The sequence below is a fragment of the Schistocerca nitens genome, chromosome 4 (assembly GCF_023898315.1).
Source record: "Schistocerca nitens isolate TAMUIC-IGC-003100 chromosome 4, iqSchNite1.1, whole genome shotgun sequence".
Lineage (NCBI taxonomy): Eukaryota > Metazoa > Arthropoda > Insecta > Orthoptera > Acrididae > Schistocerca > Schistocerca nitens.
Window position 1 is genome coordinate 948,650,646 of NC_064617.1, and position 17,206 is coordinate 948,667,851.

A 17,206-nucleotide genomic window follows, 5' to 3' on the forward strand; every position below is an offset into this window, starting at 1 on the left:
TACTTCACTTAAAAATCATACCACCTCGTTGTGTTAATGGTATGTTGCATTCCTGATGGATTATTTACTACGTGGTACCGACAGAAATATATTTCTCTCTTTAACAGTCATACATTTGGTAACAATGCAGCCCTAGATTTTCCATCCACATCGAGATCAATGTTCGATGAGAATGATAGCACTATTTCTATTATCACCCTAGCTATTGAGAATGTGCTCAAAATAAAATTTTTGTACAATGTGAAGAGAATTTTTGATTCATTTACGTGAGTGAAGAAAAGCCATTGAATGTGCTTTTGGATTGGAATCGAAGGCATGTATTATTAAAAACTTGTTTACCCACCGTCGTAAACAATAACCTCATCTCTGAGAGTAGAGGAACTACAGTTGTTTTCTTAGAATAACGAGAAACATTTCGGTTTTCTGACATGTTGCTCTGTTCATTGAATCACACAGGAAATGACGCCGAGACAAACCGTTACCAACTGAAGTCTTAACCAAATTCTTTTCGAACAACACCATAGCACTTAAACAACTGAAAAAGACATACTGTCAGGGTGAGTCGGAGTTCTTCAAGAACAGCGCTGCAAGATGCAGCTCTCGAAAAGTGCCATCACAAGAGCCAAGGTAAAATCTGCTGGTTTTTTTTTCGCTTATTACTTTTGTGTTATTAATCCCTCCAGTTGAGTCTTCCGACATGAGCAACCAAGCTTCAACAGATTTAACTGGAGTTCAGTTAACTGAACGAATTATGCTCACTGATGCTGTTTTGTAAGTCTAAAACGAGTAATAACTAAGATGGTTATAATAAGAGATTACTCGAGAGAGTAATTCAAATTAACTGTAATTTAAGCATTTTTATGCCATTATGTGTCTTCTACACCGCCGAGGGACTGCTGCCCTCTACCTCTACTCCATTCCATTCCAGTGTTTTTATGCCACATCTTCAGAAGAGTTGTTTTTTTTTTCGTTCTTACTATTGCGTCTGCGTTAACACGTTTATGTGTATTAGAAACAGTAACAGCAGTGAGTACACTGTGGAGTTAGCACCCTATAAATTTAAAGTGCTCCACTACCCCCAGCAAGTGACGAAGAAACTGTTTCAAATGCAAAATTTGTTTTCTTAAAATGACGAGAAAGGTTGATGCCTTGCATAATCGAGCAATAACTCTATGACATCCATTGCAATATCAGTCACCGCTTCTGAAAATCTGTTACCACGATATGAAAACAAATACTGGAGCCTAGGTAATAAATACGGAAATAACTGAGAACTCGCGATGTTTCAGAAAATAGATGGGCGTTTATTTCGGAGCGGGAAGGGTTTCCCCTGTTGTTTGCCTCGCAGGGTCGATAAAACGACACTGCGTTTCCCATATTACAGCCGTTGCGTTAAATTGTATGTCGTTGTGTAGTCGCTCACGATACTTTATGGTAATGATACGCGGCCGAAAGAAACAGACGCCACCCAAGAAAATCAGGTTCCTTTGCGGAGCTCGGTATTCGTATGTGGGAGGGTTAGTTCATTTCTCTGAGTGCTCTTCCGAACTTGCAGAGATTTTTTAGTTATGTATGCTAACATGTGAAACTGCATTGCTGTCACGCCGTCTCTCACTTGCTGTGAGTTTACATCCAAAGTTATCATTCGTCAACATCCTCTCTGAGTGAGAGCATTCATAACTAAAACGACAGCTATTTTTGATCATCGAGACAGTTCGAGAGCGTCCCTTCAGCGACATAAATGAAAGAACAAACAAATAATAAAATGGAAATACATGTATACGTCGGTGACCATTTTCCCCACGAAGACGCACCACGACGGAACTATCCGAATGGGACGGAAACCGATAGATGTGACATACATGTACGGACAAGATCATACCTGGCCAGAAACAGCGTTAGTTTCTATGACTTTTCTTCGTGCTTGCCAAACCCTATCTTGGGCAGGAGGTCGCACCAAGCATTACGGGCAGGGCCCTCAAACAATCTCTGGATTTTGACAATCTAACGTACCAATTGGACAAAATTTGGCACGATATTTCTCAGGTAATCGAGAAAGTCTTTCAATGAATTGCAAGCCGAATAAGTGTTTGAATAAGTGCCCGAGATTGACCAACACATTATTGACTTTCTCAATTTATGAAGCTCTTTCTCTTGAATGAATCATCCAATGTTTCTGAAATTGTATACATTCCGATAATTTCTTCGTGGCGAGTCGAGTTATTTGTCTTAGAGTATAATTTTATACCTCAAATAAAATAATAAATATGTGTCCTAAATATTTGAAATATTGACACGAGGATGCTGGAAATACATGTAGTGCCTAAAAGTTACTGCAAACACATAGCAGGAGATCACATGTAGAACCAGTCACCGAAGAGCAGTAGAAATGAGTACAAACTGAAAAACTTGACATCAAAACTGTGAACTACATCGTAAACGAAGTGAATGAATCCTGCAACCTGGGAATCAAAGAGTGCATGCGGAAGAAGCAAGGAGGACATAAGAAGCAGTCTTATACAGGTAACAAAGAATTCCTCGCCAAATGAATTCTATGAGAACCAAATATAGGCCTTAATGCGTAAAAGAAATTAGTGAGAAGGTACAGCAGGAGTTCAGCCTTGTACGAAAGTGAATCATGGACAGTAGGTAAACAAGAAATGAAGAGAATCGAAGCGCTTGGGACGTGCTGTTACAGAGGTATTTTGGAGGTCAAGAGGAAAGACAGGAAATGGGGTTATTCCCGGAATCACAGAGGGAAGAAATATTAGGGAAACACTAAGTAGACGAAAGAGCAGGACGATAGTGTAATGGCACGCTCTTTGTAAAAATCTGGAATGCAAAGAATTTTTGTTTCACAAGGTTTTTGTTGTAGTTGTGTTGCTGTTGTTGTGAACGCGATCTAGGCTCTCTGACCCGTCGTCAGAGAACTTTCGACTGAACAGACAATTCAAACGTCAGAAAGAGCTTCTAGCTGTAAGACTTACTTTCAAAGATATGTGACATTTACAGATTGTAGATCTACACGAAAAACACAACATTGGCATGCTTCAGTTTGACATGGGTACGAAATTAGCAATATGACATAATGATATGTTGAACGTTTAGACTCTAGCTGTAACACCTGTTTTCAACCTATTTTGTATCTGTATCGATATTTCAATGTCAATCAGTAGTGTTGCTTATGTAGAGTGTTGTACTTAGCATGGAAATTCTTTGACTATTTATACATATTTCAATTATGTGAACTTTTGAATGATGTTGCTTAAATTATGCTTCTGGATTTAAATAACTACTGGAATAATTGTTTTATAGGGTGTAACAAAAAGCTACGGCCAAACTTTCAGGAAACATTGCTCACACACAAATAAAGAAAAGATGTTATGTGGACATGTGTTCGGAAACGCTTAATTTCCACGTTAGAGCTCATTTTAGTTTCGTCAGTATGTACTGTACTTCCTCGATTCATCGCCAGTTGGCCCAATTGAAGGTAGGTAATGTTGACTTCGGTGCTTGTGTTGACATGCGACTCATTGCTCTACAGTACTAGCATCAAGCACATCAGTACGTAGCATCAACAGGTTAGTGCTCATCACGAACGTGGTTTTGCAGTCAGTGCAATGTTTACAAGTGCGGAGTTGGCAGATGCCCATTTGATGTATGGATTAGCACGGGGCAATAGCCGTGGCGCGGTACGTTTGTATCGAGACAGATTTCCAGAACGAAGGTGTCCCGACAGGAAAACGTTCGAAGCAATTGATCGGCGTCATACGGAGCACGGAACATTCCAGCCTATGACTCGCGTCTGGGGAAGACCTAGAACGCCGAAGACACCTGCAACGGACGAGGCAATTCTTCGTCCAGTTGACAATAACCCTAATGTCAGCGTCAGAGAAGTTGCTGCTGTACAAGGTAACGTTGACCACGTCACTGTATGGAGAGTGCTACGGGAGAACCAGTTGTTTCCGTACCATGTACAGCGTGTGCAGGACTATCAGCAGCTGATTGGCCTCCACGGGACGCTTCTGCGAATGGTTCATCCAACAATGTGTCAATCCTCATTTCAGTGCAAATGTTCTCTTTACGGATGAGGTTTCATTCCTACGTGATCAAATTGTAAATTTTCACAATCAACATGTGTGGGCTGACGAGAATCCGCACGCAATTGTGCAATCACGTCATCAACACAGATTTTCTGTGAATGTTTGGCCAGGCGTTGTTGGTGATGTCTTTATTGGGCCCCATGTTCTTCCACCTACGCTCAGTGGAGCACGTTATCATGATTTCATACGGGATACTCTACCTGTGCTGCTAGAACATGTGCCTTTACAAGTACGACACAACATGTGGTTCATGCACGATGGAGCTCCTGCACATTTCAGTCGAAGTGTTCGTACGCTTCTCAACAACAGATTCGGTGACCGATGGATTGGTAGAGGCGGACCAATTCCATGGCCTCCACGCTCTCCTGACCTCAACCCTCTAGACTTTCATTTATGGGGGCATTTGAAAGCTCTTGTCTACGCAACACCGGTACCAAATGTAGAGGCTCTTCGTGCTCGTATTGTGGACAGCTGTGATACAATACGCCATTCTCCAGAGCTGCATCAGCGCATCAGGGATTCCATGCGACGGAGGGTGGATGCACGTATCCTCGCTAACGGAGGACATTTTGAACATTTCCTGCAACAAAGTGTTTGAAGTCACGCTGGTACGTTCTGTTGTTGTGTGTTTCCATTCCATGATTAATGTGATTTGAAGAGAAGTAATAAAATGAGCTCTAAGATGGAAAGATGTAATTTTTCCCGAGGACATGCAGCTTTAATGTATGATTAAATGATGATGGTGTCCTCTTGGGTAAAATATTCCGGAGGTAAAATAGTACCCCATTCGGATCTCCGGGCGGGGACTACTCAAGAGGACGTCGTTATCAGGAGAAAGAAAACTGGCATTCTACGGATCGGAGCGTGGAATGTCAGATCCCTTAATCGGGCAGGTAGGTTAGAAAACTTAAAAAGGGAAATGGATAGGTTAAAGTTAGATATAGTGGGAATTAGTGAAGTTCGGTGGCAGGAGGAACAAGACTTTTGGTCAGGTGAATACAGGGTTATAAATACAAAATCAAATAGGGGTAATGCAGGAGTAGGTTTAATAATGAATAAAAAAATAGGAGTGCGGGTTAGCTACTACAAACAGTATAGTGAACGCATTATTGTGGCCAAGATAGACACAAAGCCCATGCCTACTACAGTAGTACAAGTTTATATGCCAACTATCTCTGCAGATGATGAAGAAATTGATGAAATGTATGACGAGATAAAAGAAATTATTCAGGTAGTGAAGGGAGACGAAAATTAAATAGTCATGGGTGACTGGAATTCGTCGGTAGGAAAAGGGAGAGAAGGAAACATAGTAGGTGAATATGGATTGGGGGGAAGAAATGAAAGAGGAAGCCGCCTTGTAGAATTTTGCACAGAGCATAACTTAATCATAGCTAACACTTGGTTCAAGAATCATAAAAGAAGGTTGTATACCTGGAAGAATCCTGGAGATACTAAAAGGTATCAGATAGATTATATAATGGTAAGACAGAGATTTAGGAACCAGGTTTTAAATTGTAAGACATTTCCAGGGGCAGATGTGGATTCTGACCACAATCTATTGGTTATGAACTGCAGATTGAAACTGAAGAAACTGCAAAAAGGTGGGAATTTAAGGAGATGGGACCTGGATAAACTGAAAGAACCAGAGGTTGTAGAGAGTTTCAGGGAGAGCATAAGGGAAGAATTGACAGGAATGGGGGAAAGAAATACAGTAGAAGAAGAATGGGTAGCTCTGAGGGATGAAGTAGTGAAGGCAGCAGAGGATCAAGTAGGTAAAAAGACGAGGGCTAATAGAAATCCTTGGATAACAGAAGAAATATCGAATTTAATTGATGAAAGGAGAAAATATAAAAATGCAGTAAATGAAGCAGGCAAAAAGGAATACAAACGTCTCAAAAATGAGATCGACAGGAAGTGCAAAATGGCTAAGCAGGGATGGCTAGAGGACAAATGTAAGGATGTAGAGGCTTATCTCACTAGGGGTAAGATAGATACTGCCTACAGGAAAATTAAAGACACCTTTGGAGAGAAGAGAACCACTTGTATGAATATCAAGAGCTCATATGGCAACCCAGTTCCAAGCAAAGAAGGGAAGGCAAAAGAGTTTGACAGAGCACTGAAAGACCTGAGTCGAAACAAGGCCCCGGGAGTAGACAACATTCCATTAGAACTACTGATAGCCTAGGGAGAGCCAGTCCTGACAAAACTCTACCATCTGGTGAGCAAGATGTATGAGACAGGCGAAATACCCGCAGACTTCAAGAAGAATATAATAATTCCAATCCCAAAGAAAGCAGGTGTTGACAGATGTGAAAATTACCGAACTATCCGTTTAATAAGTCACAGCTGCAAAATACTAACGCGAATTCTTTACAGACGAATGGAAAAACTGGTAGAAGCGGACCTCGGGGAAGATCAGTTTGGATTCCGTAGAAATGTTGGAACACGTGAGGCAATACTGACCTTACGACTTATCTTAGAAGAAAGATTAAGAAAAGGCAAACCTACGTTTCTAGCATTTGTAGACTTAGAGAAAGGTTTTGACATCGTTAACTGGAATACTCTCTTTCAAATTCTGAAGATGGCAGGGGTAAAATACAAGGAGCGAAAGGCTTTTTACAATTTGTACAGAAACCAGATGGCAGTTATAAGAGTCGAGGGGCATGAAAGGGAAAGGAGTGAGACAGGTTTGTAGCCTCTCCCCAATGTTATTCAATGTGTATATTGAGCAAGCAGTAAAGCAAACAAAAGAAAGATTCGGAGTAGGTATTAAAATCCATGGAGAAGAAATAAAAACTTTGAGGTTCGCCGATGACATTGTAATTGTGTCAGAGACAGCAAAGGACTTGGAAGAGCAGTTGAACGGAATGGACAGTGTCTTGAAAGGAGGATATAAGATGAACATCAACAAAAGCAAAACGAGGATAATGGAATGTAGTCAAATTAAATCGGGTGATGCTGAGGGGATTAGATTAGGAAATGAGACACTTAAAGTAGTAAAGGAGTTTTGCTATTTAGGGAGTAAAATAACTGATGATGGTCGAAGTAGAGAGGATATAAAATGTAGACTGGCAATTGCAGGGAAATCGTTTGTGAAGAAGAGAAATTTGTTAACATCGAGTATAGATTTAAGTGTCAGGAAGTCGTTTCTGAAAGTATTTGTATGGAGTGTAGCCATGTATGGAAGTGAAACATGGACGATAACCAGTTTGGACAAGAAGAGAATAGAAGCTTTCGAAATGTGGTGCTACAGAAGAATGCTGAAGATAAGGTGGGTAGATCACGTAACTAATGAGGAGGTATTGAATAGGATTGGGGAGAAGAGAAGTTTGTGGCACAACGTGACTAGAAGAAGGGACATGTTTTGAGGCATCAAGGGATCGCCAATTTTGTATTGCGTGGAGGGTAAAAATCGTAGAGGGAGACCAAGAGATCAATACACTAAGCAGATTCAGAAGGATGTAGGTTGCAGTAGGTACTGGGAGATGAAGAAGCTTGCACAGGATAGAGTAGCATGGAGAGCTGCATCAAACCAGTCTTAGGACTGAAGACAACAACAACAACATGGAAAGTAAGCGTTTGCGGACACATGTCCACATAACATATTTTCTCTCTTTGTGTGTGAGGAATGTTTCCTGAAAGTTTGGCCGTACCTTTTTGTAACACCCTGTATAATGTACTGTAAATGACTTGGCCCGTAGTTAGGGAACGTAGGATTGAATGTAAAAGATGTGGGGAAGCCCCGCAGCTATAGAAGTACCGGGGCGGAGTGGGAAACGCGTGGTTGGCGCTCAAGTGGCAACTCGTCCCTCGTGATGGGTGAGGAGTCTTGGCTGAGCAGTGCTGTTGTCAACATCTTATTAGCATTAGCGGATCATTTCCTTGGAATTTTGAGACAAGGAAGAGCTTCAGTGTTCATCGGCCTCGAATGCTGCCTTTGGTGATATTATGGCGATATTATTATCATGGTATGGTAAAAATATAATGCCGACGCCAAGAAGTTCTGTAACAGGGCGACGCCAACAGTACTGCCATGACTGCTTAGCCTCCATGTTAACAGTTACTGGAAATCACGCCACCAGTGTCACCAGGGTTCCACTAAATTGTTTATATTTGGCTCTCTGTCAATGGACCAGGTATTTGTGAAATTTGGTTGATTGCAGTAATAATCTTGCTGTTGCTAAAATTCTGTCTTATCACAAATCACAAACCTGGTCGGGAATCCTATCTTAGTGAATTTAACTCCGAGTGTCCTAATTGATTATTGAAAGACTTATTCGACAGTTGTAAAAATAGTTATGATTGCTTTCTAATGGTGGAGTTATAGTGTTTAAAGTTCAGTTTTAAATCAATCTGCTGTTATTTTCTCAAACAATTTGCCTTATTGAAAAGCGGCCTGAAAATAGTAAATTTTATCTGAAATGAAAAAGATTATTAATTGTTGCATTTATGCACTTTGATCAGAATGACGAAGTGTTTATCGGTGTTCATTCCATGAGAAAGCGGTTGAACTTGAATTTAATGTTGTGTTGGTATGTACACAGGAAATTATATTTTAAGAAGGTTAAAAGACTTATTATCAAAGCACATCTGTTATTTAAAGGGTTATAGGTTGTTGTGCTGATTTTTCATACATACTGGTGTAGTTTTGTTAGTGAGTATGGTTCTTCAAACCATGAAAGTTTAAGGGTCCTCATGTACTAGGCTCGTTAGTTAATGAAGCAAAGCAAAGGCTCCTTCAGAGCCAGTGTAGCTGGATTTGTATTCTATTTAACTGATTGAAAGTGAGTTTAAAAAAGGAGTGTATACTGAGTTAGCTATTCTAATCCAAGTTGCTTAATGCACAGGCATAGAGACACTGTACTAAGCAATGATGTTATAGAGTATCATCAGTAACAGATCCCCTGATTTAAATCAGAAGCATTTCGTGCTCTTCCCTGTTCTGTATTGCTACTAGTTTCATCTCTGTTGGTGACTGCTTTCATAAACTGTTGCTTCTAGTTCATTTAAGGTACGTGCTGTTGAGGGGGATAAGTTACTGTTTGCTATGTCATTGGCCATTTGTTTGTCTGTCTTCCAAGTTAGTACCACATTTATCTGCAAGTTTAGATTACTGTGTTGGAGTTTGAATAGATATAAAGAAAGAGTTTAGTGTGTTTGTGTCAAGGAGGGCTAGGTTTTTAGCCTTAGTACTGCCTTCTGTTTCATTATATTCGTTGACGCAAGAATGCCTAATTAGGCTGGCAGCCGACAGTAATATGTAATGTTATAACTTGCTTTCGTGCTGCTAGAACGTCAGCTCTTGACCAATTTGTTTACAGCTGGTTATACTCTGCTGGAGTGTTCCGGAAACAAATCCCAGTTTGATTGTTCTGTTTGCATTAGGTTATCTCTGGGTCACAACTTCTCAAAACTTCCCCTTAGAGGTACAACGTTTGCATCGATTGTCGTTTAACATTACCGGCGTTACCGTTGTATAGGGATATGTGTACAAATCCGTAGCTGTAAAGTTTGATTGATCTAAAACAAAAACAAAAAATCGTATTGCTTTGGTTTTCCGTGGGTACAAAACAAGAAATATATTATTTTTTGTTTTGTATCTATGTAAAATTCAAGCAATTTAATTTTCTGTTTTTGTCTAAAGAAATGAATGAAAAAGTGTGATAAATATTGAACTACACATTTTATACAGACTTTAGTTAAAATCTCGGAACTATACGTAGTATTTAAATATACTTAAAGAAGGTACATGTCAGCGAGTTTTACACTTCGTTGTAATCATAGATTGGAAGTATACGAATATAGAGAGCAAACCAGTATGGTACATGGACAAGAATCCAGAGGCTGGTGAAGGTGCTGAACTGTGAGAGAGGGGGAAGCAGAGCTGAGGAATGGGTCAAAGCAGTTTGACGAGTGGGAAACAGTTACATAATTTGCAACAACCGTACAATCTCAGAGTGAGGCCAGTGTTTATTGGCTGTTGCTACTTCAGAAATTGCATAATGAAACTGTATTTGATAACGTTAGGGTTTTGTGATTGATGTTTATTCATAGTCGAAATGTTCAATAATGTTAGTTTTCTGACTTTATTTGATTTGTGGAGAACATCGTATTTAATTATATAAGAACGACTTTTATTCAGAGCATCTCCGTTCCATTTTCAGTCAGTCTGATTGACTGACTTATACTTTGCTACACATACAGTAGAAAATCCTATAAATTCCACTCTGTTCTAAAAGTGAAGTCTTGCCTTTAATGTTGAGCAGAATGTCGAAATAGTATTCTTGAAATGAAAATACGTTGCATACATATTATAGTTTAATTTGCTGGCAGATACCTTTGAAGTTTCGCCCACATGTAACTCGAGCACCCATTTCCTGTTGACACTCGTACATTCTGAAGAGGATACAAAAGTGCTATTCTTTTCTACTTTTTCCTTTCAGTATATTACCAGTCGGGTTAAGACTACAACCATTACTGTAAGCAATTCGTTTGGTTATATCTCATTAAATTTGAAAATCTACTTTCGTTTTGGTATGGACGTAAAGGGAAATACCATAAAATAAATGTTGTTATGGGGCATAAATACTACGAATTTCCGTACTTAATACGTCTTTCTTTTTTTTTTTTTCCATCAGTCCACTGACTGGTTTGATGCGGCCCGCCACGAATTCCTTTCCTGTGCTAACCTCTTCATCTCAGAGTAGCACTTGCAACCTACGTCCTCAATTATTTGCTTGACGTATTCCAATCTCTGTCTTCCTCTACAGTTTTTACCCTCTACATCTCCCTCTAGTACCATGCAAGTCATTCCCTCATGTCTTAGCAGATGTCCTACCATCCTGTCCCTTCTCCTTATCAGTGTTTTCCACATATTCCTTTCCTCTCCGATTCTGCATAGAACCTCCTCATTCCTTACCTTATCAGTCCACCTAATTTTCAACATTCGTCTATAGCACCACATCTCAAATGCTTCGATTCTCTTCTCTTCCGGTTTTCCCACAGTCCATGTTTCACTACCATACAATGCTGTACTCCAGACGTACATCCTCAGAAATTTCTTCCTCAAATTAAGGCCGGTATTTGATATTAGTAGACTTCTCTTGGCCAGAAATGCCTTTTTTGCCATAGCGAGTCTGCTTTTGATGTCCTCCTTGCTCCGTCCGTCATTGGTTATTTTACTGCCTAGGTAGCAGAATTCCTTAACTTCATTGACTTCGTGACCATCAATCCTGATGTTAAGTTTCTCGCTGTTCTCATTTCTACTACTTCTCATTACCTTCGTCTTTCTCCGATTTACTCTCAAACCATACTGTGTACTCATTAGACTGTTCATTCCGTTCAGCGGATCATTTAATTCTTCTTCACTTTCACTCAGGATAGCAATGTCATCAGCGAATCGTGTCATTGATATCCTTTCACCTTGTATTTGAATTCCACTCCTGAACCTTTCTTTTATTTCCATCATGGCTTCCTCGATGTACAGATTGAAGAGTAGGGGCCAAAGGCTACAGCCTTGTCTTACACCCTTCTTAATACGAGCACTTCGTTCTTGATCGTCCACTCTTATTATTCCCTCTTGGTTGTTGTACATATTGTATATGACACGTCTCTCCCTATAGCTTATCCCTACTTTTTTCAGAATCTTGAACAGCTTGCACCATTTTATATTGTCGAACGCTTTTTCCAGGTCGACAAATCCTATGAACGTGTATTGATTTTTCTCTAGCCTTGCTTCCATTATTAGCCGTAACGTCAGAATTGCCTCTCTCGTCCCTGTACTTTTCCTAAAGCCAAACTGATCGTCACCTAGCGCATTCTCAATTTTCTTTTCCATTCTTCTGTATATTATTCTTGTAAGCAGCTTCGATGCATGAGCTGTTAAGCTGATTGTGCGATAATTCTCGCACTTGTCAGCTCTTGCCATCTTCGGGATTTTGTGGATGATGCTTTTCCGAAAGTCAGATGGTATGTCGCCAGACTCATATATTCTACACACCAACGTGAATAGTCGTTTTGTTGCCACTTCCCCCAATGATTTTAGAAATTCTGATAGAATGTTATCTATCCCTTCTGCCTTATTTGATCGTAAGTCCTCCAAAGCTCTTTTAAATTCCGATTCTAATACTGGATCCCCTATCTCTTCTAAATCGACTCCTGTTTCTTCTTCTATCACATCAGACGAATCTTCACCCTCATAGAGGCTTTCAATGTATTCTTTCCACCTATCTGCTCTCTCCTCTGCATTTAACAGTGGAATTCCCGTTGCACTCTTAATGTTACCACCTTTGCTTTTAATGTCACCAAAGGTTGTTTTGACTTTCCTGTATGCTGAGTCTGTCCTTTCGATAATCATATCTTTTTCGATGTCTTCACATTTTTCCTGCAGCCATTTCGTCTTAGCTTCCCTGCACTTCCTATTTATTTCATTCCTCAGCTACTTGTATTTCTGTATTCCTGATTTTGCCGGAACATGTTTGTACTTCCTCCTTTCATCAATCAACTGAAGTATTTCTTCTGTTACCCATGGTTTCTTCGCAGCTACCTTCTTTGTACCTATGTTTTCCTTCCCAACTTCTGTGATGGCCCTTTTTAGAGATGTCCATTCCTCTTCAACTGTACTGCCTACTGCGCTATTCCTTATTGCTGTATCTACAGCGTTAGAGAACTTCAAACGTATCTCGTCATTCCTTAGTACTTCCGTATCCCACTTCTTTGCGTATTGATTCTTCCTGACTAATGTCGTGAACTTCAGCCTACTCTTCATCACTACTACATTGTGATCTGAGTCTATATCTGCTCCTGGGTACGCCTTACAATCCAGTATCTGATTTCGGAATCTCTGTCTGACCATGATGTAATCTAATTGAAATCTTCCCGTATCTCCCGGCCTTTTCCAAGTATACCTCCTCCTCTTGTGATTCTTGAACAGGGTATTCGCTATTACTAGCTGAAACTTGCTACACAACTCAATTAGTCTTTCTCCTCTTTCATTACTTGTCCCAAGCCCATATTCTTCTGTAACCTTTTATTCTACTCCTTCCCCTACAACTGCATTCCATTCGCCCATGACTATCAGATTTTCGTCCCCCTTTAAATACTGCATTACCCTTTCAATATCCTCATACACTTTCTCTATCTGTTCATCTTCAGCTTGCGACGTCGGCATGTATACCTGAACTATCGTAGTCGGTGTTGGTCTGCTGTCGATTTCGATTAGAACAACCCGGTTACTGAACTGTTCACAGTAACACACCCTCTGCCCTACCTTCCTATTCATAACGAATCCTACACCAGTTATACCATTGTCTGCTGCTGTTAATATTACCCGATACCCATCTGACCAGAGATCCTTGTCTTCCTTCCACTTTACTTCACTGACCCCTACTATATCTAGATTGAGCCTTCGCATTTCCCTTTTCAGATTTTCTAGTTTCCCTACCACGTTCAAGCTTCTGACATTCCACGCCCCGACTCGTAGAACGTTATCCTTTCGTTGATTATTCAATCTTTTTCTCATGGTAACCTCCCCCTTGGCAGTCCCCTCCCGGAGATCCTAATGGGGGACTATTCCGGAATCTTTTGCCAATGGAGAGATCATTATGACACTTCTTCAATTACGGGCCACATGTCCTGTGGATACACGTTACGTGTCTTTAATGCAGTGGTTTCCATTGCCTTCTGCATCCTCATGTCGTTGATCATTGCTGATTCTTCCGCCTTTAGGGGCAATTTCCCACCCGTAGGACAAGAGAGTGCCCTGAACCTCTATCCGCTCCTCCGCCCTCTTTGACAAGGCCGTTGGCAGAATGAGGCTGACTTCTTAAGCCGGAAGTCTTCGGCCGCCAATGCTGATTATTTATCAAAATTTAGGCAGTGGCAGGGATCGAACCCATGACCGAAGACATTTTGATTATGAATCAAAGACGCTACCGCTAGACCACGGGTAGTCTATATTCCTGGAAGTAGCAAAGGAAGATTCATAAACGTTACTAAGGTTTGAAATTGGTTCTTACATTAACTTCTGTCTCATCCTATATTACGTAACACTAATCTGCATGTATGTTACCCTTAAGATGCCTTGGGTGTAACACAATTACGTATAAAGTACGTCAACTTTATGTTAACGTGTCTTACCCAAATTAAATGTCAAGTAATAGCTCTGAGAATAATTTACAAATCTGTTAGCGTTCATTAGATATATTCATCAAATAACCACTGCGCAATAACAACGGTGAAATCACTGATGGCAGTGCCACTAAAGCAGAATTATTAAACATGGTTCAAATGGCTCTGAGCACTATGGGACTCAACTGCTGAGGTCATTAGTCCCCTAGAACTTAGAACTAGTTAAACCTAACTAACCTAAGGACATCACACGCATCCATGCCCGAGGCAGGATTCGAACCGGCGACCGTAGCGGCCTCGCGTATTAAACATGATTTTTCGAAACTCCTCCGCTAAAGAAGACGAAGTAAATGTTCCTGAATTACAGTGAAGAACAACTGCCAAGATGAGAAACATAGAAATAGATATTCTCGGTGTCGCAAAGCAGCTTAAATGACTTAATAAAAGCAAGGCTTCCGGTCCAGATAGTATACCAGTCAGGTTCCTCTCAGAGTATGCTGATACAATAGCTCCATATTTAGCAATTATATACAAACCCTAGCTCACAGAAAAATCCGTACCTAAAGACAGTGAAATTACTAAAGTCACACCAATACCCAAAAAGGGAAGTAGGAGTAATCGTTGAATTACAGGCCCATATCACTAACGTTGATTTGCAGTAGGGTTTTGGAACATATACAGTATTCGAACATTATGAAGTACCTCGAAGAAAACGATTTATTGACACGTAGTCAGCACGGATTCAGAAAATATTGTTCTTGCGAAACACAACTGGCTCTTTATACTCATGAAGTAATGAGTGCTATCGACAGGGGATGTCAAATTCCATATTTTTAGATTTCCTGAAGGCTTTCGACACCGTTCCGTTCCTAACAAGCGTCTTCTAACCAAACTGCGTGCCCCTGGAATATCGCCTCAGGTGTGCGACTGGATTCGCGATTTCCTGTCAGAAAGTTCACAGTTCGTAGTAATAGACGGAAATTCATCGAATAAAACAGAAATAATATACGGCGTTCCTCAAGGAAGTAATATAGACCCTCTAATGTTGCTGATCTATATTAACAACATAGGAGACAATCTCAGTAGCCGTCTTAGATTGTTTGCAGCTGGTGCTGTCATTTACCGTCTTGTAAACTCATCAGATGACCAAAACGAATTGCTAAATGATTTAGATAAGATATCTGTATGGTGCGAAAAGTGGCAATTGACACTGAATAAAGAAAAGTTTGAAGTTATTCACATGAGTACTTGGCTCTTTGGTGTGACGTCATAAGCGCGTGACTGCGTGTGAGATCGCTCTCTAAGTTTTCATCTATGTTTAGGTTTCAGATATATATTTTAACGGTTTTTGTGATAATATTTACTATATAAGTGACTTATTAGTGGTTTCTTCATTCACCTCTGCCTTTCTTGTGTTGTGGCCTGATATTTGTGAGTGTTTCGTATCGAGCAACTTAACCTCTTACCCGTGTTTACATTCCGCGCTGACCAGTTGCAGCTGTAGCGGCGCATCGAAAGCCAAGTACTAATTAATTGTTTGTGTATAGTAGTTTATTTAGGAGATTTAGTAGTCTTCAACCGGTGTTCTTAGTGTTTTCCGGTGAAATAACTTCAGAAGAAATTTTTGCGAACTGCTTTCAGTTTCGTTACTGTGTCATTAGACGTTTGATTTTCTTTCTTTGTTAGTATTTTGTTATATTCTCATTTGTTGTTGATTAATACTGTCAATAATAGTAGTTACTACCCTTGTAGAGCAAGTTTGTGATTATTGTAGTCAGTTTTTAACATCTTCTTATTGTAGTAGTGGAACTTAGATAAAGTTGTTTTCTTGTTTCAATAACTGTAAAATTTTAACATGAATGAGAAGTGTGGGCTTTGCCGTAGGTTCGTGAGTAGTGGATTGCGGTGTGAGATTTGTTTGAAGTATTTTCACTTGGAGGAATGCAGTGGGGAAGCCAGTGGACATTCTGGTGAGATCCTCTCCTGGAACTGCAGGTTATGTAGCAAGAGCAAGTTGATAGAGGAGCAGGAGCGTAAGATCTGTGCCCTTCAGGTGCAGTTGAAAAACGCACAGGAGGAGCTAGATAGGATGAGGAGGGAGAAGGGGGTTGGGGAATGGGAGCTGGCTGTTGGCAAGAGATCTGCTAGGAGAAGGAGATTTTCAGATAGTTTTACTATTGGTGTTTGTAATAGTTATGACCAACTGTCAGAGTCTAGTGGAGAGGAATCTCTAGTAGCTGTAGATGTAGGAAGTATGCAGCAGACCTCAGCAGTTACGGTGACTAGGACAGTTGCAAAGTCTAAGAGAAAGAAGAAGGTTCTGCTGTTAGGTAGTTCTCATGGTAGAGGTGTAGGCCAGCAGTTGCAGGAAGTTTTGGGGAGTGAGTACCAGGTCACCAGCATTGTGAAGCCTAATGCAGGATTGGCTCATGTGACTGTTAACATAGGGGGGATTATGTAGGGATTTTACTAAAGAGGATCAGGTAGTGACTGTGGGTGGGGCTGGTAATAGTATTGATAGGGATGGGGAGTATGACATAGATGGTGACCTGGAAAAAATAGCCACTCAGACTGGCAACACGAATGTGCATTTCGTGGAACTGTTTCAGCGTCACGATCGGCCTCATCTTAATACAGCCGTCAGGCGTAATAACATGAGACTTGGGGGTGCGCTGATGACAGAAGGAATGAGTCACATTTCAGTGGTGTCGGTGGAGTCTATCAGCAGGACGGGTTTCACTAAACATGGCCTGCACCTCAACAGGTATGGAAAGGGGGGGTTGGCAAAGCTTATAGGTGACAGCATAGGTGGGGGTGGTGGGATCACTCATGGGAAAATTCCGGTAGTTGTGGGTGTTATAGCTGTAACTTTTTTGGATTGAAGTCAGCTGATAGGTATTCTTGCTTAAGGGAAGTCTCTCTAACAAAGAAACCACTTTCGACAAAGCTTAGGTATCCGATTAATGAGGGAATTA

At 40.5% G+C, this 17,206-nt stretch overlaps 1 long non-coding RNA gene across 1 annotated transcript in view; it reads left to right on the forward strand.

The window, feature by feature from the left end:
- The first annotated feature begins 576 nt into the window (after positions 1–576).
- The window catches only part of LOC126252833 (uncharacterized), a 582,778-nt gene continuing 566,148 nt past the window's right edge, over positions 577–17,206 (forward strand). Inside the window, exon 1 of the long non-coding RNA XR_007545858.1 lies at positions 577–627. This is a non-coding gene — a long non-coding RNA (uncharacterized LOC126252833). The remainder of the gene's footprint in view (positions 628–17,206) is intronic.